A 24,372-nucleotide genomic window follows, 5' to 3' on the forward strand; every position below is an offset into this window, starting at 1 on the left:
GCGTCTTGATAGCATGCCAAAAATGGAAATACGAATTGGCGTGGCATACACACGCTACTTCATGAGATCAGTCTGCCCGGGCACTTGCCCTTGGGACTTTGGTGTTGGATCCCTGCACGCACGGCGTTGTAACATTGTGTTCCCCTAGCGTAAGACATTACGCAGTACGACAGAACCTCTCGTAAGAGAACATACTAACGTAACCTCAGTTCTCTCTAGAAGAAGGAACTAGTATTGCGTATCTTGCCGTGCCTGCAACACGCTCTGGTTCGGCGATGAAAAACCAGTGATATCAGCCCATCGAGCTATACTTATCGAGTGTGACGCAATGGGCGTGAAGTGTCCCCATTGGGCCGTCACCAAAGGGCCTCTCTCGATAGGCTGCGGCAGTTGCCGCAGGGCAGCCAATATGTTGCGCAAGCCGCCTTGCCTATGTCTGCATGCTGCCGCAACGCGTTTTACATTATTACAAAATTAAGGATAACTTTTGGCTTCAATATCTTGTGGAAAAGAGGTTTTACCCTAGCATAAATATTACGCAATACTCATTACCTCTTCTAGAGAGAAGAGAACCGAGGTTACGTTAGTAACTGAGTACAGTTTCAATTGTTGCTTTGCACAGTATCACTCTTAGAAATGAAGCATGGGTGTAGTTTAATTTAAATACTAGTTTTATGGTAAAATTACTAAAAGTATTATGTTTATGCAGTAAAAATAAGCGAGTTTCATAGCATTAAATTAATAGTATAATATTTCAAGTCAACAAAATGTCACAGATTTAAACCAACGTAACCAGATCATTTTAAACCAACTAGCGGTTGAAGATTGTCCCAAAGCGCTTTCCGTACATTCAATCTCGCACATGATGCACGAGAAGATGATAGCATTTTCCACCTGTCCTTGGGCAACTTTTGAATCCATTATCATCCATAAATTATTTGGTAAGTAGAATGTTTTTTTTTTTTGTAATATATTTTACATTTTTACATTTGTGACAACAGATGATGTTTTTTGCGCTTAGCTGTAAACTTGTGCCCAACCCTGCTCCTGCCGATCGACTGTCCTGCACAGTTCATCTCCAATTCTAATCAAACACACCTGCCTTTAATTTTCAAGTGATCCTGAAGACCTTAATTGGTTGCTTCAGGTGTGTTTGATTAGGTTTGGAGATAAACTGTGCAGGACAGTCGATCGGCAGGAGCATGCACACCTTTTAAAACGATCTCTTGCTAGCTTAATTTACACAGCATTAGCATGTATCCTTGTCATAGTAAGTGTGTTAGAAGTGGAAATAGTGAGAATTTGGTGGGGTTTTTTTTTTTTTTAGTTTAGTTGTAATTTAGCTTTAAACTTTTTTTATTGACATTTAACTGTAGCTTAACATAACACATGGCCTAGCTATATTCTTTTTTAATGTTTTTTTTTTTTTAGCCCCAGTAGGCTATAGTATTAAACTAATATTGTTTTTGTTGTTTTTTAAGCTCTTTATTAAATAAGTGCTGCTGTCTGTCTGTTATGCCTGAGGAAGAAAGGAAAGCACTGATATTGGAGGTGAAAAAGAAGAACAACCAACAGCTAATCAAAAGTAAAATGGAAAGAACCTTTGCCTATAGAAGACAGGAAGTCGTTAAAGATATGCCCTTCATAGCAAAGTTCAAAAACAGATGGCCAGCCCTGTTTTCTGAGAGCCAGGTAAAGTATTATTCATCATCTGTATTTAATTTAAATATGTGTAATTAATGTCTAAATACTGTATTAGGGTATTAATTTTAAACAAATGAGTAATATTTAATTGACAAAGGTTTGGAGGCAATGTCGTAAGAATCCATGCATATGGTTGTTCTGCTCTATATTAGGCCTACAATGCACATTACACAAACATCCATATAAAATGGTTACAGATAGCCCACATTGAACAGACAACTAAAAACATTTAGCCAAAAGCAAACTCATGTTCCCTTCCAGGGGTGTCAAACTCAAAGTTACAGAGAGGGCCAAAATTAAGAACTGGTACTGTAGTGCTGTCTTAATATTATTATTATGGCCACGCCAGCTCCACTATCGAGGCAAACTGGATATAATTGTACTACGGCCAGATGTAGCCCACAGAGTTTGACATATTTTGTTTTAACTTGAATTTGTGTTTTAATACGTTTCAGGTAAATGCAGAATTCACCCTCATCACCACAGTCCCCCTGTTCTCAACCTTTATGTCCCGACTGGATCATTACTCCAACCAGCCATTGAGGGTATTCAAAAAGAAGGGGGGAACAGCAAGACGCGATATTGACGTAATCATTGCGGAAATGGACAAGGTATGTGTTTTGGGTGTATTTTGGGCTCTGACCCTGGGGGTTTAACATTTACTCTAAACATAATTACTACATTAAAACGAATTACTCTAAATATGACTTGCTATCACAAATACAAAATTCTATGATTTGTACAAATAGAGGTATTTCTGTAAATGTTTTTAATTTACGAAAAGGATGCTTTAAATTCTGTGCAGATTTATCATGAAATGTCAGTTGTACATCTGTAATTCTGCTTGTGAAATGTTGAATCTGCCTTTCTGAATTGCCTGATGCAATTGTTCATTTGTCCATTCAATTACGTATATTTTAGTTCAAACTGAACAATACTGCCTCCTTCAATGTGTCAATGGTATAAGCTTGAGAAACACTTTAGGTATCTGTGTAAATTAGGGCTTGCTAAATAGTGAAATTATTTTCTCAAAATAACATCCTTAAATGGAATGAGTCTGTAGATCACGCAGTTGACAAATTAATGACAAATAAACTACAGATTTACAATTGATATTTAATTAAAATTGCATAAATCAATTAATTAAAAAACTTGGTAGAATAAGGTCATAATAGATTTGTCAATGTGATAATGGCAGTTTCCTCAAATAAAATGTTCAAAATCAGTTGTTGGTTTCCCACAGAATCCCAGTGTTGAAGTACGACGGACTGAAATGAAAAGCCTGGCAGCCTTATTAAGGAGCACTGAGCACTGAGATGAGAGAGGTATCCATCAACTCGTCTTAGTTAAGGGAATAACATAGTTTAATATAAAAAATGGTGGAATGTTCAACATCTTTTTGGTTTGTTACTAGTGTCATATATGCATAATTAATAATGGGTCTCTTTGTTTGTCATAGGCTATCGAGGATATTGGTATTTATGCAATGACGGAAATGGAGAAACTGGCTTTGGGTCTCTATGTTGTTCGACATGATGGAGCAGATGCTACAGATCCACCTGAGGATGTTGGCATCGTCATTGAAGGCTGCACAGTGCTGCGAGATCTGAGAGAGGTTACAAATGGATGTGCAGTCCTGTTTGGGTTGATCTACTGTTTAAACTTGAGCTATCCCATGGAGCTGCGATACTTTCGAATTTCTTCAGGAAGTGTTAATGGAATTGGATGGATGGGAACAAGCTCTCCACTAAAGTGCAGGTCCTCAAAAACAAACTGCATGAGTAAAATCACCTGCACCAGGCAAGACTGGACCTGGCCTTTTGTTGACTGCTGCTTTATTTTTGGACTGCTGCTGGACAAGGTAAAGCTGTGATCAATAATGTTTGGAATAAGCAGACAAGACTGTAGTTGATTAATTTTAATTAGTCTATTTGCATTTTATGTGTATTTATGTTGGTGTCTTCAATTTTATTTGTACACTTTGCATTTGTAAGTTTTGCTTACATATTTTGCATAATTGTGTCAGTCATGACAGTGCCAGCTAGTAATGCACATTGAAGGTCAAAATTACTTTGACTAATATTTCAAAACCAAAGGTGAATAAAGTTAAAGTGACTTGAGTATTTTTATTAACAGTTTATATTATTGATCTGTGTTGTATATTTCATGTTATCATTGTGAAGCTGCTTTGATACAATCTGTATTGTAAAATGCGCTATATAAATAAATTTGACTTGACTTAACAGCAACTAAGTTCTAGTTATTAAGTACAATCAACACAAATGGACTACATAGATACCTAAAATGGCTTCTGTTTAATAAATTTAACTTAATCAGGTCATGTTAGTTCAAGCTATAGTCATTAAATGCAATGCAATAATTTACATTTATTCAAAATAATTGTGCAATGTTCCATTTAATTAACACAGTTATGAACGATTTACTTAAAACATTATGTTAGGATTAATTGTATATTACCCTTTCCATTTAAGCAAGTAAGTTTTGTGGGACCGGTTGACATAACTTTATTAATTAAAGGGTAACTAAACCCCTGGTCAGAGCCTGACTCCACCCACTAGCAATATTTGAAAAATGCTGAAAAAATGGGCAGACCCCAGCGGGGCTAGGGGGCGTGCACCTGAGACCCGCCGTGAGTGACAGCTGCTGTCAGACTCTAATAGAGCGAGACTAGTCTGGAGTGACTCAATAGCTGCCTTTGCAACAGAGCGGCCATTTGAAGTCGAGGACTTTTCTCCCTCACCTTCACCTTCACCTGAAGTGGATGAGGGTGAATTGTATACACAGGGCCAAATCCATTCGAGCTGCTGGCTCAAACTGCGGTCTTAACTCCCGCATCGCGACCGGCATCTGATGAGTTATGTCGTCGAGTTGATCTCAATAGCGCACGCTATTGATATTATGCCGCTATATGAAAAAATCCAGCAAAATGCAGCGGCTCGTTTGTCGACCCTAGAGGATTAACTTTATCCTAACCATAAATTGTGATTAAAATATCCATGATCACTCACATCAAGACGCCACTGCGGTGGAGGAGTCCATGCAGGACGAGCAGTGTTTGGCACTGCGTGTGCAGCTGTGTGGAGAAGCCCATGTCCACCTCTATTCCGTTACTATCCTGATCACTGTACTAAACACTGATAAATCTATGCTAACTTGAAGCTATCCTAACTGTACTATGCTACTAGCTACACAAAATAATCTAAATTATCTATATAATGCTATGCTAAATAGATGCAACAATACTATCCTGGTCGTTTTCAAAAATAATCTAAATAACTATATAAATGCTATGCTAACTAGATGCTATTATATGCTATAGTATCCTGATCGTTTTCAATATTCATAAATCCAACTCCTGACTCGCTACAGTAGTTTTGACGGAACCAGATGCTTTTATACCAGGGGCTGCCAAGGGCGTGGTGAGCTCGCACCAAGGGTGTGACAGAGTGCGTCTGAGAGTTCGCTACGTCAGCAAGTACCCCTACTGCAGGAGCTTTCCGTTTAACCTGAAGAGGGCAGCACTCAGACGTTTTTACACCATATATTTGAAAATCAAAACACTTTATACTCAATTGTCAAAAAATGTACTCGAATCAATGAACAGCATTTATGAAGCTCCATTCTTACAGATCATTAACTAAAAAAAGTTGTTTTGGTGTTTAGTTACCCTTTAAATACAACATCTTATTTTTTAGAGTGTATGTGATATTTCAACGCATTCTCATCCTTTAACGTCATATACAAATCTATATGCAAAAACGGCGCTATACTACGCACATAACACGCGCTGTGAGGGCTAAGTTTAGGTGTGGGGTAGGGTGTGCGTGTCATATTCACGCTAAAGGATTTATGACGTCTTGGGTTCGCGTGTTATATTAACGATAAAGGGTGCCATGTGCGTAGTATAGCGCCGTTTTTGCATATAGCGTTCTATATGACGTTAAAGGATGAGAACGGCCTGGATATTTTATCTAGGGATGCACGATGATATCGGGACAACATCGGTATCGGCCAATAAAGCCGATGAGCCTTGCCGATTGGGTGGTGTGTTTCCTATGCGCACGTGACGACCACGAACGAAGCATGAGCGCCAGCAACTTAAACTTCCAACTAGGGGTGTGCGTGCGTCTGACGGTTTCTGCTTTTGAAGAAAAATTATAGTAGGCTATCGTGCATTCTATCAGTTCAATTCTGGCGCCTTCATCTGTACAACGCGACGTACATTCACATCACATCACATGTAAACGCAGAGATAGAGTTACACTCACGGGACACCGCAATTCACAAAAGTTGATTATTTGCATGTGCGTCAAAGTCTTGCTAGGTAAACGTATCATTCACGTGCTGTGCTGATGCGCTGTTCTAACATCCGCTTTTCTGAGCGCGTTCACCCGACGCTCACAGGAACTAAAAGCCTGGCACAGCGCCTGCTAATCTTCCGAGTCTTATTGCGCTGATACAGTCAAATACACACAAAGTTTACATAAACAAAGTCGGTTATGTCTAAAGTGAAAGCAAACAGAGAAAGTCTGCTTGTCAAATACGTGTATATTAGACGCATCACGTGCAGTTCTTAAAGAGACAGTAATAATATGCTGCCGCTTGTCCTTAAAGAGATACTGCACCCATAAAACTTCTGTCATTATTTACTCACTCTAATGTTGTTCCAAACCTGTATTCATTTCTTTCTTGTGCTTAAATATACTATGGAAGTCACTGGAGTACAGCAACTGTTTGGTTAGCCACATTCTTCCAAATAACTTTTATAATTTCAATAGAAGAAAGAAACTTGAAAGAGTAGTAAATGATGACAATTTAAATTTTTTGGGAGAACTATCCCGTTAATATTAATAAAACAACAAAACACAGAGGAAATCACTCACTGCTCTTGACTGAGAACTTTAATAGAAGCTTTAATAAGCTTTTTTTGCACTTCAAAAAAAATACAAATATATCGGTATCGGGCAAAATTAGTTTGAAAATATCGGCATATCAAACATCGGCCAAAATCCTATATCGTGCATCCCTAATTTTATCTACATGATACGCGGCTAGAGTTTTGACACCGAGTCAATTGGCTCTGTCTAATTCTTTCTTTGTCATTTGTTTATCGTCTTTTACTATTCACCCGTCTTTGTTTTCTGAGCAGGTGCCACTCGAGAAATTGGCAGTTCAGGTTGTTTGTCCGCCATTAGCACAGCAGCGGCACACCGGCAATCTTGAGTTTGGTTTGAACGACGGTACACGCTGTGCAGCGCATACACGATTGACACTGGGAGCGGTGTATTTATGCAAATGAAAATAGGACCACTGGGAGGAGCCAGATGAGATTGATTTTTTTTCACAGATTATCTGTCTCATATTCTACTGCCAGGACATAATGACAGTTTTAAAAAATATGTGATGTTTTTTTTGTTTTTTTTTTACAAAAGTTACCTACTGCTTTAAGTGCTTCTGAAGCTTAAGCTTAATTTATATTTCCAGTCTTCAAAAAAATATAAAAATCAAAAAGATTTATAGTCCTAAGAGAATTTTCAAAAATGCTTGCTTTTTCTAACAATCTGGTGGACTATTTCAAAGCTGAGTAATTTTTTAATTTAATTTTTTTGGATACATGAACATCTGGGTTTGGAGTGTACCTTATTTTGCAAGTCATTCTGTAAAGCAAGGTTGTCATCGCTGGTTACACAAGAACCGTTTGAAAGATGTGAATGAGTAATCCATCTCCAAGCGGAGGTGAAGAGGATGCTCATCCACAAACACACACATACACATTCACTCACTCTGAGAAGCGTCTGTGGGTAGGAGGCAGGGGGCGGAAGGGTGGCTCGAACCCTATGAACAGCCTGCGGGAATCTTCAGTTTCCACAGCAACCATATTATTCATACAACGATCTGCTTTTCATGTGTGAAAAAACGCTTTTATGGAATTAGAACAGACTAAATTAATATCTGCTTTGCTAAACCGTGCGTATGGGAAAACACACAAACGCTTGTGCACACACAAACTCTGGCTTGACTTTGTAAACTCTGATGTTCTGAAAAGATCAATGCTTAAACAGGAAATGGAATTGATTTTTATACTTTCTAACCAAGATACATGCAATTAGAACACAAAAAATAAAACAAACAAGAATACTGACCAAGTTATGTATTGACTTTGTATGAAGTGCTTTACATATGCACGTTAGCCTATACATACTGTATATCACAGTTCCAGTTAAAAGAATGGTTTCTCCTCGACTGCGAATCACTGAATGACACATCATAAATGCATATAATTATTAACAGCAGGTTTTTTTCGCCAGATTGAGAATTGGAACATCATTAACAGCATAAAGCCTTGTGGAAAGATGTTTAACAATGCATTTACAGTACACTGGAATCAAGAAATCATCGGTTCAATGTATCTGCTGCTAGTAGATTCTCTTGCACAGTGGAGTGAAAACATACACATTACAGTATAGAGCTTTTAGAGTCATCTTGTCCAATAACATAATACAACAACTGGACTGTTACCACTCAGGTTTTTTCAAGTATTATTAAAGGTACTATTTATGTAGTATTATGGTTAAAATGTACTGACAAGCATTTATGGTAAATAAATACTAAAACAATTTAAGGTAAACTAAACTAAAATATATTTCTATTGAAGCATATAGTTGGGTCATAGCAAATCTGTGACCGTGGCGAGCAAAGGTTCGTTTCTCACTGGATTTGTCATCTATAAAGGTTAAAGAAAAAAAATGAGCCGGAATGCCCCTCACAAAGATGTGGGGAAATTTTGTGAATGGCCGATATCCAAAATTGCTGGAAATTAACTTTTTAATGGTTTTCCCCACAGTTTAGCATAGATGGTTTCTGAGATTATTTGGACCCTAACCATCTACCAATACTCTAATGAGAGTTAGTTGACATGTAATTGCAAAGTTACTCATAGTTAGTAGAATGTCTGAAGTGGACCATTTAAGTAAAGGATAACTTTGTAATTAATTACACATTTGAAATTATGAAGTTGCAATTTAGTGGCATACAAAATTATATCAAGTACTTTGCATGTGTTTTAGTATTTTAATCAGTCAGCCCATCAAAATAAGTGTACTTCTATAAATAATGATAAAAAAAAAATCATTAAAAGAGAATTGTAGACCTACTTTAAAAGTGTACTTGAGTGTGTTAATAAAATTAAAGTAAAATTGAATCTCTTCAAGTATTCTTAAGAGACATTTTACTTTATTTCATGAATATTATTTTATCTGTAATTAGTTTTTTTTAAACATAATTTTAAAATTTAAAGTGCACTACACATGCACAATAGCACACTGTTTTGTTTTCACAGGATTCGTTAAGTAAAAAGCTATAGATTTGTTTTTTAAATAATTAATTAATTGTTCTGTCAACAATTATGCAGTGAGTATTAATGAATTCTTACTTTTACAGAATATCAAGGCTTATTGCTAATTTAACATCACAGCAATATAACATACTGACTCCTGAAACTGTTTAAGTTATTTTGAGACGGTTGATTGTTCTAACCTCTGGTGGGAAGGACATTTAGAGACCTCTTGTACATTTAAATGAACGCCCCTGCTGTATATAAAAAAGCAGCAAACCGAACACACAGAACGGATCACACACACCCACACAGATAAATGCAGAAACTTGGTTTCAGTTGGACATCTCTGGCAAGAAATGCCACTTTGGGCTATTTGTGCAATGTGCAGAAGCCTGAGTGTGCAAGTGCGTGTGAGGGAAAGGCAGTTTGCAAAAAATAGAGAATTAAATAAATAAATAAATGCAGGGCTTATATAATATGCAAGGTGAGAGTGCACTCAAATAACCAGGAGGGACGGTCCCACGTTTAATAGTCATCGCCCCTCTCTCTTTCTGCCACTCAGCCGTAAGTCAGTACGGGACAAACTATTGTGTGACAGTCCAGTTCACCCTCACTCTCTCCATTGGTTCAGTCCTTGGTAAATGCTCTTGTTTGCTTGCCATGAGGTAAAAGGAGCCACACAGGCCTGGCACGATCGCATCGCTCTGAGCACGGGATTACATCATCACAGCCAACAAAAACCTGAACCCACAGCAGGGTCGCTCTTCAGGGACGTGGCCTAAAGATACTCTTCAAGAAAATAAATAAATAAACAAAAGAACAGAAGACAAATAATGCACTCTTTAAAGGGGTGTTGACATGGATTTTTTGTTTAATTAATTTAATATGTTCCTTGAAGTTCACTTATAATGACAAAAAACAATTATTTGCACCTTCATTCTAGCCCTCTGTCTGAAATGATCAGTTTTAAGGGGCGGCTGAGCGGCTCCTTTAAGGCTTGTCAGTAAACTGCCAATTTAATGATTGGCTAACGTCATTGCATTGGAAAAAGTATCAATGCCCACTCGCTATTACACGAAAGTAGTAAGTGTTTTGAAAACATTATCAATATAAAACCTGCATTTATAGAAACAGCATTATGAAATTATTTACTTATGGTTTGTAGCCTGTACAGAGACACAAACGAACTGTTTAAACTGGACGCATTAAAACAAACCTTCATTCACTCTTCTATTTGTCCTGTTGTCGACAGTTTTAGACGCCTAAAGTATGTCAGAAACTGAACGTGCATCTGTATACTGTATCCAGTGATTATAATGGGTTCTATATGCAACGCTCGCATCTACTGTAGGCAAATGTAAAATGTTATTCAAGCTATGAAACTTGCAGGAAGTTTTAATGTTACAAAGACCTCTGAAATATCAAAAGATCATGGCAAAGACAAACTTTCTCATGTCATGGCCCCTTTAAATGTCAACACCTCCCCATCTCACTGTACATCCCCTCAGCATATTATGAGTGAATTCAACTCTGCAGTTCTTAACCATTTTTACATATTAAACTATGTTATTCCCATAAGACGAGCTGATACATACCTCTCTCGTCTCGGTGCGTGCACTTAATCGCTCTGGCGTGCGAGACACTTTGATTGCACTTAATTTAGCCCAGTTCATTCAATAGGATCCAAGCAGAGAAGCGACCAAACACCTCCACGTTTTCCCTATTTAAATGTAGTTACACGAGTAGTGTAACTCGACCAAGAATTACACAAAATAAAACGTTGCACTTTTCTAAGCGTGTAAAGTGGATAACTATATGAAGAGTTCAGATGCAAAAGCCTCTAAGTGCCATTTGAAATTTTCTTCTAGAATGATCATTTTTATCAAGCTTGTATATTTAAGTTCAGTGATTTCACTTAAATGGCGATGATAATTACCTATTAATTGTTATTTAAGTGAAATTACTGAACTTAAATATACAAGTTTGATAAAAATCATCATTAAAGAAGAAAATTTCAAATGGCATTTAGAGGCTTTTGCATCTGAACTCTTCATATTGTATGGCGGAATACCACAGCAAGTGTTAGGGAGTACTACGACTCGGCGCAGTAATATCATCACTCGTGAAAAGACCTCTCCCTCTCCGGAGTGATGATATCATTGTGCAGAGTCGAAATGCTCCCAAGCACTTACTGTGGTAGCACTTCGCACTCCTCTGCTAGTTTGTTGAAATGCTAAACCCCGCCAGCATATGATGTGATTGGTTACAAAGTAGTTTGTGACATCAGAAACACCACCGATTTCAAACCGCGTTTTTGAAACTGTCTTTGGTTCACTGCAGATTTAAGGAGAAAATACTCAACAATGGTGTTGACTTAAACCACATTAAAAACACCACATTTTAACACAACATTAAAAGCTTGATTTTCACCACAGGGGGACTTTAATATCGCCATTTGATTTAAGCTCACTTTAGGCCGTGTGTCCACCAAAGCGTTTTTCCACTCGCCTGGCGTATGTTTTCAATTGTTTTCAATGGGAACGCTTCGTTTTTTAAACGCCAGGCGCTGAGCGTTTTTTTCAAGCTGAAGTGCTGAGCGCCCGGCGTTTTTTACTGGTCGCCGAGAATTGAAAAATGATCAACTTTGGAGAAAACGCAGCGCTCAACACTGTCACTTTTTAACCATCCGTCCAATCACAGTGGAGGAGGGGCGGGACTAAACCACACTGACCAACTGTCACAACATTCTTTCTGTACAACGACATCAACCAGCAGAGCTAACCGAACAAAATTGAAGAGAAATAAATTTTAGTATGAAACCAATTATATGCGAAATCAGTTACAAGTAAACTGTGCTGCAGATATTCTGTATCATAGCAACGAAACATCTCAACGGAAGAAACGCTGCGCTGCCAAAACGCTATCAAGCGCCCAAAGCACGGCTTCTTCAGCAGAGCGTCTGGCGTTTTCAGCTGGCTAAAAACGCTTTGGTGGACACACAGCCTTATGGTAAGCAGTGTTGGGCAGTAGCGTCGCTACAAGTAGTGACGCTACTACTACATTTCTCAGTAGCGTGGTGGTAGCGTCACTGTTTTCTGAATCAAAAGCTTTTCAGTAGCGAAGTTCTTTTTTGATCAAGTAGTGCGGTAGCATCCACACACTACACACAAGCTACATTTTCCTAAATACATTTTCCATTTAGCTACAACTGCTAAGTATCACTTATCTGAATAATTGACGATTACTTCTTCATGTTTTTTACCGTGGTTGGCAACCATAGGACTATATTACATTCCTGCGATGCAGAAAACATGGACCGAATCGCGGAATCCAGGCATAGAAACGGAATTTAGCCCACTGCATAACACGGAAATTCACGGAATTGTCATATCTTGGATAAAACCGCGATATAGACTATGTGAATATTTGCATAAAAAGTATTTAAATAGGAATCATCCAGGTTCTGCGTGTCTCCGAATGAACCATTTAATGATGTATCATTTACCACAACACTCAAACACAGACTGAGGCACGCAAGACGCTCTTGATGTTTTCAGACTATATGAGTACACTAATACATGAACTTTATCTACACAGCCGCACTGAGAACCACTTCTGCAGCATTTCAGCTGGATTTGAGAAAAACTATCGTCATATCATAAAAAACACACAGAGACAAAGGTCTACACGGCAACCCGTCAAAATAAAAGGTTGGTTTAACCTTTGAAGAAAGTTTTGTTTAAATCATCACATTTGAAATCATTGGTTGTTAATGTAGTTAAACCCTGGAATGGAATCAAGAAAACAAAACAAAAAGAAAACCATTTTTTAAAGTCATAGTGCTCTAAATTTAATTAATTTTAATATTTGAATAAAACGATTGTTAAATTGTATAAGTTTCATGGTTTCAATTAATTAGATATGCTTTTTTTTATTACAAAAAAATAATTTATTAAAATGGGAGTCACTCTCCCGACACCTGGTTTGTTATAGTTTTATATAGATATGTTTTTTTTTACAGTTATATTATAGTTTTTTTTGTTATGTTTTTTTTTTCCAAATTGGAACAATTTGGAACAGTTTGTGAATAAACAATTGAACTTATAAATTATGCCAGCCTATCTTGTTTGACTGACATGATAGTATATTTTTTTCCTACTATGGAAGTCAATGAGACCAGAAACTGTCTGGCTACTGATATTCTTGTAAATATCAGAAAATCGTCTGAATGCATTGGGAAAACGGTAAAACTCAACTGTTTAACACTGGGGGAGTTGTAAAATGAACATATTTCCAAAAAAAAAAAAAAAAAAACCTCGCGTCTGGCGCTGCATTGCGCCGAGTGTATGATAGGGCCTCATATATTCAAGCCAAGCAGAACACATTAGAAACTGACTTGCAATGCCCTAACTAGAACCCAGAAACAGCCACAGCATCAGTGAGTTTTGCACAAGCATACACAACTTTAGAAAAGGTAGAAATCTATTTATATACACTGAACTGAAGCATGGAGAGAGGAAGATGAGGTATAGATAGAGGAGAGATAAAGGAAGGAGGACAGTGGGGTAAAACAGAAAACGTGAAAAATTTTATTTTCTGAGTCATCGCTTCAACACACACAAACATAAATGGAAAGAGATGAAAAAAAAAAGACAGAGCTATTCTTTGATACTGCAATGAGCCTATTCCAATCTGATAATACATACATTTAATAACGAAATTGCCCATGCACATTCAATAAACCAGGATGGGAAAGGACAGATGTGTGTTTATGTGTGAGAGGGACAGAGGCAGAGAGAAAAAAAAACTATCATAAAAATAGCAAAATTGTAGGCAGATTCAAGCCTAAAAAGCAAATCCTGTCAACTTGTCCTCCCTGGTGGATTGTAAGAGTTTCTGCTGGTGATTGTTAGCTCCAAGTTAAGATATTGCATAACTGGCCTGCTGAGAGTGCAGCATTAGGAAACAGTAATGCCAGAATGAAAAATAAACCACAATTATGCAAATGTATGAAATAAAAACAGTGTTGGATAATTAGGCTTCTTTTTATTCACTTACAGTTGAGAGCAATTCCTTCAGCACAGATAACAGTATGTGGGCACGTTTACACCGTTACTTGATTTTTCACATGTGATACTCATTAACCTTAAGTATTCATCTTGTGTATATTAATCATCCCACACTCTTTGTGCGATAACATTGTCACTGTGCCACTTGCAACACGTGTTATAACTTTATATTTTACCTGGCAGATGATAGGCAAAAATACCAGATTTACATTAAAGGAGGTTTACGTTTTTGATAAAAGGATGTGCTAAATGCATAAATATTCATCATTCACAATAATATTTTTATATAAAACAAAAGTCTAAAGTCTTGTTTGTCCCGCCCTGATAGGTCAAAGTAAATAAATGTTAAGCTGAATTTCATTTTGAGCACAGGAGAGAACACATATAAAGATCACAGCGGTAATTAACACTCTTGGCTCATTGTAATTACACTCAGGTCACACTAATTAAACACTCTCATAGTGTGTGTGTCGGACTCCCTAAAAAAGCTGTCTGACAAACACGTCATTGAGAACACTTTTACCTCCTTCACTCATTCTTTACATTTACTGAACAAGCTGACTTGACAGACTTTTGAGAAGTTGAGAAGACACGGTGTGACATTATTTTAAACCTTTCACTATTTATTTATTTATTTTTCATAATTAGCATCCGTACATCTTTTATGAACTCATATTGAGAGGACACGTGACATATTTGTGAAATTCATTTGTGACACCGCAGACCATTCCAAAGCAGTGAAGAAAAAAGTTGCTGAAAAGACATTGAGACAAGAAGCAAGATAAATGCATGGTCCATTATAACTACCCACGTGCAGGATGAAGGTGAATTACATAGTACAATATAACTGTGACTGTGGAAAATTGGTTTCCATTAATAGTTCATGTGCAAGTGAAAAAAGGTGATAATTGCTCACGCTAGTGTTCATGTAGCATTAAATAAATAATAATGTGAGTTATTAAATCAAAAGATTTTTGGCATTTTTTTTTTTTAATGAAAGATCAAAAGGAAAACAATGCAGATTTATTTTTTACAGCCAGTTTGGATCATATTTACCAGGGGTGCCATTAATTCTGAGCATGGCTGTATATATGGTCTTTGACATATAGTTAAAGTGTATTGACAAATGTACACACAAGCATTTATGGTTAGCTAAAATACTGTAATTTATATTGAAACATATATGTCATTTATTATTGTTAACCCTCCATTTACCCTCAAATCTGATAACACTTTTTACCCTCTGGGGTCAATTTGACCCCAGTAATTTAAACCTCCACAATATGTTTTTTTTTTTTTTACAAAGGTTTGTCTCAGTTAATTTGTCTTTGTTGACTACTTAAGTAACGTTTTAAGTTGACATCCACCCACCACCCCCCTCCCCACCCCACCTCACCTAACCCCTTATACATCCAGAATACCCATTGCACGACTATGGACAAATTTACAAATCAACATAAAATCTTACTGATTTGACCTAAAATTGGAAAAGTATAAATACATCTGGTGTTTTATTTGTTTTATAATATTTCTAAGTATAGATTTATGTAATCTATGACATTTGGAAAGAAAAACTATTTATTTTATCAAGGATAGTAACACGAGTTATGTTTGGGGTCAATCTCACAAAAATTATGTTTTCTCCTCCCCCATGGCACGGGCAACATCAAAATTCTCACAAAAATGATGTTTTCCCCTCCCAAATACACAGGAAAAAATTATTAGTTATCTTGAGAATTATGTCACATGTCATGTGAACTACAGTACTAGTAGTTCTCGCAATACTACAGATATGGTTATGTTTGGTTAGAGCCCTAAAACAGAGGGATGTTTTTTTGAAAATGATATTGAATATGTAAAAATACAATGAACATTATAAATTCAAATTATAACATGTTATAATGACCTCAATATAACAACCAAAACAAATGTGTGTGATATTTTAATATTTCTTCTGTTTTATTATACATCTAAAAGAGCCTGGGGTCAAATTGACCCCAAGGAACACCGATGTTACAAAATTTGTACAGGACTTTGAAAAAATATTAGCAGGTTAATTTTATGTTTACAGAGTTGTCCCCATTAAATTAGGAAAAGTCATTAAATTTGAAGCAAAATAAATAAATAAATAAATAAAATTATGTTTTTACAGACATTAAACATTGAATGGGGTCAAATTGACCCCAAGGATAAGCACATTTGGAATTAAGTTGCAATTCAGTTTATTTTAAAAATATTTATACTTTAAATGTAGTATCAAATAACACATAAGAGTTATTAATATATTATTATTAGTATTATAATCAAAAACTCTACTTGAGCTTTTGTATGTTATTCAACACACAAAAGAGTTGTACTTCATTAAAGCTTGACAAACAATGATTAACACAGAATGGTTCAAAATGTACTTTGAAAAACGTTTAATTTGACATTATTACAGTGCACTTTTTAAATGTGTACTTAAGTGTGTTAAGTACCCGGCATGAAAGTGTAGTCACTTAAGTAGTCTTTAATTTAATTTAATATTATCTATAAGTAGTTTTTAAAATACAGTTGGAAGTGCATATTCAATAAATGTGAGCACACTTACATGTTACATCCTTTTATGTTACATGTACGTACGTACAAATAAAAACAGTAATTTATGCATAATTGCAGCTAAGCCTAACCCAATAGTAAGTACATGTTGTTAATTAATATTACTCAGAACTTAAATGTATAACTGCACTGTTACAAGGACACCTTAAAAAAGTGTAAACCTTTTGTAAATAAGCTCTGTTATAATTGGCTTAGCTCAGCAAACTGGAGTAGATCACACTGTGGTTTGTCAAGGTGGTTTGTTGTTGAATACCGAACAAGGCATCAGGAGGTTGAAATGAATAGGAAGTTGGCATCAAGACCTGGCAGTAGACATGAGATAATCAGCTATTTATACACCTGAATCGCCGTGATAGACATAATTGCGTGAACATGCTCCTCTTAATGTGTGATCATGTGGCACAGGTGCAATATTTAAACAAATGAATTAAATAACACTAAATTATGATGTTAATAAATTAGCATTGTTGACTAAATGCCAGCATTTGCTGCAAATAGAAGCTCTGATGTTCTGTTCACAATAGCACATTTGAGTTATACAAATGTCACATGACTCATGTCAACATTCACTGAACTACATGAAATGAAGCATCACACAGAGCGCCACACAGCACACTGTAACGTGTTGTAACATGCCACTTAAAATTCAAACAATTTCAACATGACTCTTGCCCTTGTTTCCACTGACCTTTTGAAGCGCAGCCAATGAGTAAGGTATCATTTTACATTATGTGTGCAATGTGTAGCTTTGAAAAGTTGTGATGGATGGATGGATGGATGGATGGAATGGATGGATGGATGGATGGATGGATGGATGGATGGATGGATGGATGGAATGGATGGATGGATGGATGGATGAATGGATGGATGGATGGATGGATGGATGGATGGATGGATGGGATGGGATGGGATGGGATGGAATGGGATGGATGGATGGAATGGATGGAATGGAATGATGGATGGATGGATGGATAGATCAGTTATGACTTATTGATTTTTGATTGAATCTGAGAGCTGGATCACTCTTCCATAGGCTTCCTAAGGGACTGGCTCTTGACGGCCCATAAAGTCATTAAAGAAAAGGTTTAAATATTCCATGTGCCTACAGCGGCTCAATTATAAGTTTATCAAGCGACGAGAATACTTTTTGTGCGAAAAAAACATAAATAACGACTTTATTCGACTTATATTATGACTTTATTCAACTATTCTATTACTTCCTTATGGGCGCATGCGCGAGAACTGAGACGAGGACGTTCTCATTCGTCTACTTCTTGTTACCGGCTGCTCACCGCTTAGGAGTATTACCGCCCCGTACCGTATAAGATGATGTGCTGATATAGCTGGAAGCGCAAAACTTTCTGTTTACAAGCAGAGGAAGATGCGCGCTGTAAATACGCTTTTTAATTTGCGTATTTCCCGCACTATAAGGTGCACTTAAAAGCCTTTAATCTTCTCAAAAAACGACAGTGTTCCTTATAATCTGGAGCGCCTTATATATGGATCATCATTTTATACGGTAGGTGGCGGTAAAACTCCTAAGCGGTGAGCAGCCGGTAACAAAAAGTAGACAAATGAGAACGTCCTCGTCTCAGTTCTCGCGCATGCGCCCATAAGGAAGTAATGGAATAGTGGAATAAAGTCGTTATTTATGTTTTTTTCGCACAAAAAGTAGTCTCGTCGCTTGATAAACTTATAATTGAGCCGCTGTAGGCACATGGAATATTTAAACCTTTTCTTTAATGACTTTCTGGGCCATCAAGAGCCAGTCCCTTAGGAAGCCTATGGAAGAGTGATCCAGCCCTCAGATTCAATCAAAAATATCTTTATTTGTGTTCCGAAGAGGAACGAAGGTCTTACGGGGTTGGAACAGCATGGGGGTGAGTAATTAATGACTTAATTTTCATTTTTGGGTGAACTAACCCTTTAACATTGGGACCTACTTTATATTAAGTGTCTTTAATGTGCACTAACATTTCAATTAACCATTTGATACAATTCATTAATTGTGCACATTTACATTGTACTTCATTTAATCTGTAGGCCTAATTAATTTCTGTTCTTACATCTATAATTACAGCGTTGACCATGCATCAACCCCACACCTTAACCCAACCTTAAACCTTTCCTTTTTAGCAATCCATTTTTTCATGCAAGCACATAGTAGTTAAAGACACCTCACATAAAGTGGGACCCACAGTAATTAATGTAAAATGTATCCAACCATCCAGGCACATAAGTGAAAGCCAAATGAGGAGAGGGAAGCCCCAATTAATGAAAATAAATCATGACTGCAATAGACCTAGTTTGACTGTCTCAATAAAAAAAAAAAAAAAAAAAACGGTGCTTTTCACACAATAATGAAAAAAATTCCTGGACACAGACTAACTTGATCGAGCATTCTGAGGCAAAAACTCAGGAATCAGATATGGCAGGGTTTCCAAAAAGGGGGTTATTGAGGGAACTGCAGCTAAATGAATTAGCAATGCCATAAAGTCAAATTACTTTTCCTTTTCTCACCATAGGCATGTCAGAAGAAATGCCATTTCAAAGGTTGAGACAAACAATGATGATGAATCATTTACAATAAGAGAAGGGATATTTATTAAATAAACATGATCACATTTATTTTCATGTTGTCTAACCACAAATGCTCAAGGCTATTGCAAAGGGCATAAACAGCAGAGTTCAGACTGCTGGCACACAGCCGGAGCCATCAGACACACTCTAAAAGCACAACATAGGTCAATAATTAACATCCGCTGCAGATAACCCTGACCTAATGCCATATCATCAACACACAGATACAGGGAGAGATGACAATGAAAAGATGGAGATGTGATCTGATACAGGATTTACTCTAAGACTATGGAGATGAGCTAAAATGGAGGAGATGTAGGAGGAAAGAGAGATCAGCAGAGAGAGAGAGAGAAAGACCTTCTCTCAGCATGTTCGACTCTAAAAGAGAAGTGGTGGAACACACACACTGATTCGCCATCTGTTGGCCACAGAGAGGGTGGAGAGGAAAAAAGAGAGAGGGACACCTAAAAACATCAGGAGAGGGAGTTTAAAAAAGCAAAGGAGAGAGAAACTCATAAATGGATAGGTTGAGTCAAACAACAAGAGAGAGGGAGAAAAGACCACGGAAGTGGAGAGAAGATATGAATAAAGAATGACCTCTGACCTGAAGCAGTGAAAAGAGGATGTGAGAGATGAGTGTGAAAAGAGGATGAGACAAGACTCAGAAAGCAGAATGATGTCCGGAATAACATGCTTTATGCTTTGGAGGGGAAAAAAATCTTTAAAGGCAAAAAAAGTGCTCTTAAAAATAACTCAATAAACTGGAGTGGATGTTGAATGCATTAAAGCGACAGAATATCATCCTGTCATCATTTACTCACCCTTCAAACCTGTTTGACTTCCTTCTGTGTCTATATATATATATATATATATATATATATATATATATATATATATATATATATATTTAAATAAAACATATTTTCATTTTGAACTGTCCGAAAACTGAGGCTGTCAATCTCGAATGACAAAGAAAAACAAAAAGCATAAAAAAGCAAAAGATAAAATTAGACCTTGATATGACTTGTTGATGGTAAAGTTTGCAGAGGTTAAAAGACACTGGAGAGGATGATTATGTGAATAAATTACCTAAATGTCAGTCTGTTTGTCAAAAATAAAACTTGTTTTAGATGACTAAGAAAAAAGTCAATTAGACCACTTTATAATGGATTTTTTTTTCCATGATATGCTTTTGCATCCTTTGTGAAGCTTAAATGCTCCCATTCATTATAGTTGTATAAATAATAATAAGTACAGGCTTTTCCTTCTTTCCTTCCTCTTTCTTTCTTTCTTTCTTTCTTTCTTTCTTTCTTTCTTTCTTTCTTTCTTTCTTTCTTTCTTTCTTTCTTTCCTTCTTTCTTTCTTTCTTTCTTTCCTTCTTTCTTTCTTTCTTTCTTTCTTTCTTTCTTTCTTTCTTTCTTTCTTTCTTTCTTTCTTTCTTTCTTTCTTTCTTTCTTTCTAAGCGCCTCTATAATTCTATGGTTACATTTTGTTCTGAAAGTCTCCTACAATGATTACATTCACCGAGGGTCAAAAAACACTTACATTTTCTCATAATATACTCTACACATTACTTGATTTCTGAAAATGAAATCTTAAAAAAAAAAAAAAAAAAAAACGAATCTGAAAATGGTTAGTTTGAAGATTTAGTCTCTCAAAACCCCTCCCTTCCACAAATCTACTCCGCTCTGATTTGTCAGACAGCCCAGTCTGTTGTGATTGGTCCAGAGCATAAAGCGCCTGCAGGAAATTAAACGCTCATTACGATATCTAAATTTCCAGCCCGTTCTCATCCTTTAGCGTCATATGTGACACTATATGACAAAACTGTGAAATACTACGCATATGGCACCCTTATCGTTAATATAACACGTGAACCCAAGGCGTCATAAATCCTTTAGCGTAATATGAGACTACCCTTCCCTACCCCAAACCTAAACCTACCCATCACAGCGCGAGTAATATTTACGATAACGGGTGCCATGCGCATAGTATTTGGCCGTTTTGTCATATAGCATCACATATGACGCTAAAGGATGAGAATGCGTTGGAATTTCCACCCTGGAGGCTTCCTCAGCGCTTGCTACACAGTAACGATGGTTTCGGTGTTTCTGTATCAGTTGCAGTGAGAGACCTTATTCTTTTGAAATGCATCCAAAGTGGATTTGCAGTGCTGAAAACAGCATCATGTCGACAACACCAACCAAACTCTTCCAGGTCTCAGCTACAACTACAGTGTTTTGAGGGATGGTCAAAGTAGACGTTGTTTGTGGGCAGACCATATAGGCAGGTATTATGCAAATTTGTTACATTGTTGCTTAGAAATGTTACGGGAAGTGAGTCTGGAGTTGCTGATGACTCGTTTCAGCAGTTCAGAATCGATTTTTCCTTTTAGGCGACAATAGCTTCATTTGTTGTGTACTTTGATCTTTAAAACATTGCAGGCATTTTACATTCACAGCTAAACTGCATGAAAGGCAATATTCAAAAAAACATAATATGGGCACTTTAATATTTCCTAGAGAATTAAAAGAGGCTTCCTAAGAATGTTTACGAAAACTAAAACTACTATTATTTTCAATAATTTAAATAAAGCTATGAGATAAAAATTAACCTCAAAATTAGAATAACATAATTATTGAACTAAAATTAAAATGTAAAGATAAAAAGACAAAAATTTTACATAATTTGATAATAAATACTTTAATGGTAAATAATACCAAAATAACAGTGTTCCAATCAACCCTTTTATTGCTCTCATGGCACTTTAGCTGAAAAGCCGCATAACACATTTACTGTATCTCTAACTGATTTTACAATGTTGTGAAGTAGCATCCCAAAATTGTGGAAAGCTTTAGTCTGCACAGATATTATATCAGGTTTAAAAGTGCCCGTGAGGTCCTAAATCTGAGGTCATTGTGCTAAACCACACAAGCAAATTAAAATCATAGTGAAGGAGCTAATTAGAGGATAAATCTAGACAGAAATGGAAGCGTTTCATTTGCTGCCTCCGCTATGATCTCTGTAGTACTGGAACAAACTGCCCAGCCAATCAGCACAGTCTTACACCCACATAAATAACTAATATATGTTCCTTACTAATGACTAACGGCCCCATGGGAGGGAGGCAAAGAAGAGGAGGATGCAGAGAGAGAGAGAGAGAGAGAGAGTCAGTCAATGAATATCATTTGCCTGAAATACCAACCAAATGAATCCTCCACTGCTGATTGCTAACAAATCCTTTTTCAAAAAGTAACAATAAAAAACTAACCCGTGGAAAGTGTATATGTGTTTGGAAAATGACCGAACAATAAGTGCTAAGCCCATTAAAAATTTGCATTCAGCTAAATTGTCTGATTTTTAACTTTTTTTTTTCTTTTGTAAAAGTTATTTTTTAATGATTCAGATGAATCGATTTGCAAGAGTATGATGAGTTTGTAATGGTCATATGGGGTGGACTACATGTTGGAGCCAAAAGCAACATAAAATTTGATTTAATCTACAAAACTTTAACATCAGTAATAAACATCAGTGTTATCAGGTTTGTTTTTTCTCTCTATAAAAAAAAAGAAAAAAAAAAAGAGTAAAAGTCAACACAGGGACCTGGGAAAGATTTTGAGAGATCACTCAAATGAATTAGTGAATGTTTTTTAACCGGTTGACTGACACAAACTGTTTAAAATTTCAATAAATAAGTTAGACTGTCAGACATTTTTTTCAAAATGTCAGAGTATTTCATCTAATGACGTGTATCCAAAAATGTAAATGTATACAGACAGTTCAATAAGAAATTCTTGCTGGAAAACACTTTTTTAACATTCAAAGACATCTTCAACCCAGTAGAAAAGCTTCCAATTAGATATGGTCGGCAGTGGATGAGAATCATCTGACCAAATCTCAGCTTGAACTTCACACTGAACACTTAACGACAAACATTAAATCTGTGTTCCCCATCAGCCTGGTTCATTTTAGTGTTTTTATTTTGGCTTGTTCTGAACTCGATGATTCAACATTGTGAAAGGAGAGTGATGGATTGTTCTAGTCAATAATTTCAGACAAGCGAGGGTGAACGAGCCAGAAGATGAACAGATCTAAGAGCTCTCAAGATACTTGAGTAGAGAATACAGGGGTTGTGCAGCTGCTGGCGATGAGCGAGCAAACATAATTATATGAGCCGAGTATAGAGGGTTGAGCTCAATGAGGCAGAGAGGAAGACACACGCTGAGATTGAAGCTCTGGAGCTGCTGCTTCTGTTGATGCCTGGATCACCCAAGGATGCAGAAAAAAAAACATCTGCAGGATACTTAACCTTTCCCCCACCAACAACAAACTCCATGTGTTTGCTTACTTCAAAATGGAAAAAACACTGAAGCATAACATCTGAGCAGAATAAGCACACAAAATAAGCAGAAGTGGGAGAACTTGGTGTTTCATTTCAATTCCAGAGAACCCCAAAATTCTTTCAACCCCAAAGTTAACCCAGATTGTGCTTTTGTCAAACACATACCTGTACATACACAGAGCACATGCTTTCACACAAAAATGTAGACCTCACTTATATATAAAGTGTTTTACAATATTTCAGATTGCATCCATATACAGAAATAAATCCAGAACCAAGCAAAAAACGGAAGAAATGTGTTCTCAACACGTTCACGTCTCTGCCATTGAATCTTCAAGATCAAGTCTAAATATTTTCCTGCTTCAGGTTAAAGTTCACCCAAAAATGAAAATTTTGTCAGTATTTACTCACCCTCATGTTGTTTCAACCCCGTAAGACCTTCGTTCATCTTCGGAACACAAATTAAGATATTTTTGATGAAATCTGAGAGCTGGATCACTGCTACTGTACATACTAGTCCATATAGGCTTCTTGAGGAATTGAAACTTGCCGTCCTCAAAAAGTTATTAAAGACATTGTTAAAATAGTCCAAGTGACTACTGTGGCTCAATCTTAACTTTATCAAGCGAGGAGAATACTTTTTGTGTGCAAAAACAAACATAAATAACGACTTTATTATATTTATAATATATTAATTTCCTTCTTTCACGTAGGCTCACTAT

The 24,372-nt window shown here is 36.6% G+C and overlaps 1 protein-coding gene and 1 long non-coding RNA gene across 2 annotated transcripts in view; one reads left to right on the plus strand and one right to left on the minus strand.

Moving 5' to 3' along the window:
• The window catches only part of iqsec2b (IQ motif and Sec7 domain ArfGEF 2b), a 91,977-nt gene that overhangs the window by 64,420 nt on the left and 3,185 nt on the right, over positions 1–24,372 (minus strand).
• Positions 629–3,949, plus strand: LOC148973693 (uncharacterized). Its single transcript, XR_016146477.1, has 5 exons — positions 629–941; positions 1,482–1,692; positions 2,160–2,315; positions 2,948–3,029; positions 3,164–3,949. It is a non-coding gene; the product is annotated as an uncharacterized LOC148973693 (long non-coding RNA).

Source organism: Pimephales promelas, chromosome 14, assembly GCF_988280905.1.
Source record: "Pimephales promelas chromosome 14, fPimPro1.hap1.1, whole genome shotgun sequence".
Lineage (NCBI taxonomy): Eukaryota > Metazoa > Chordata > Actinopteri > Cypriniformes > Leuciscidae > Pimephales > Pimephales promelas.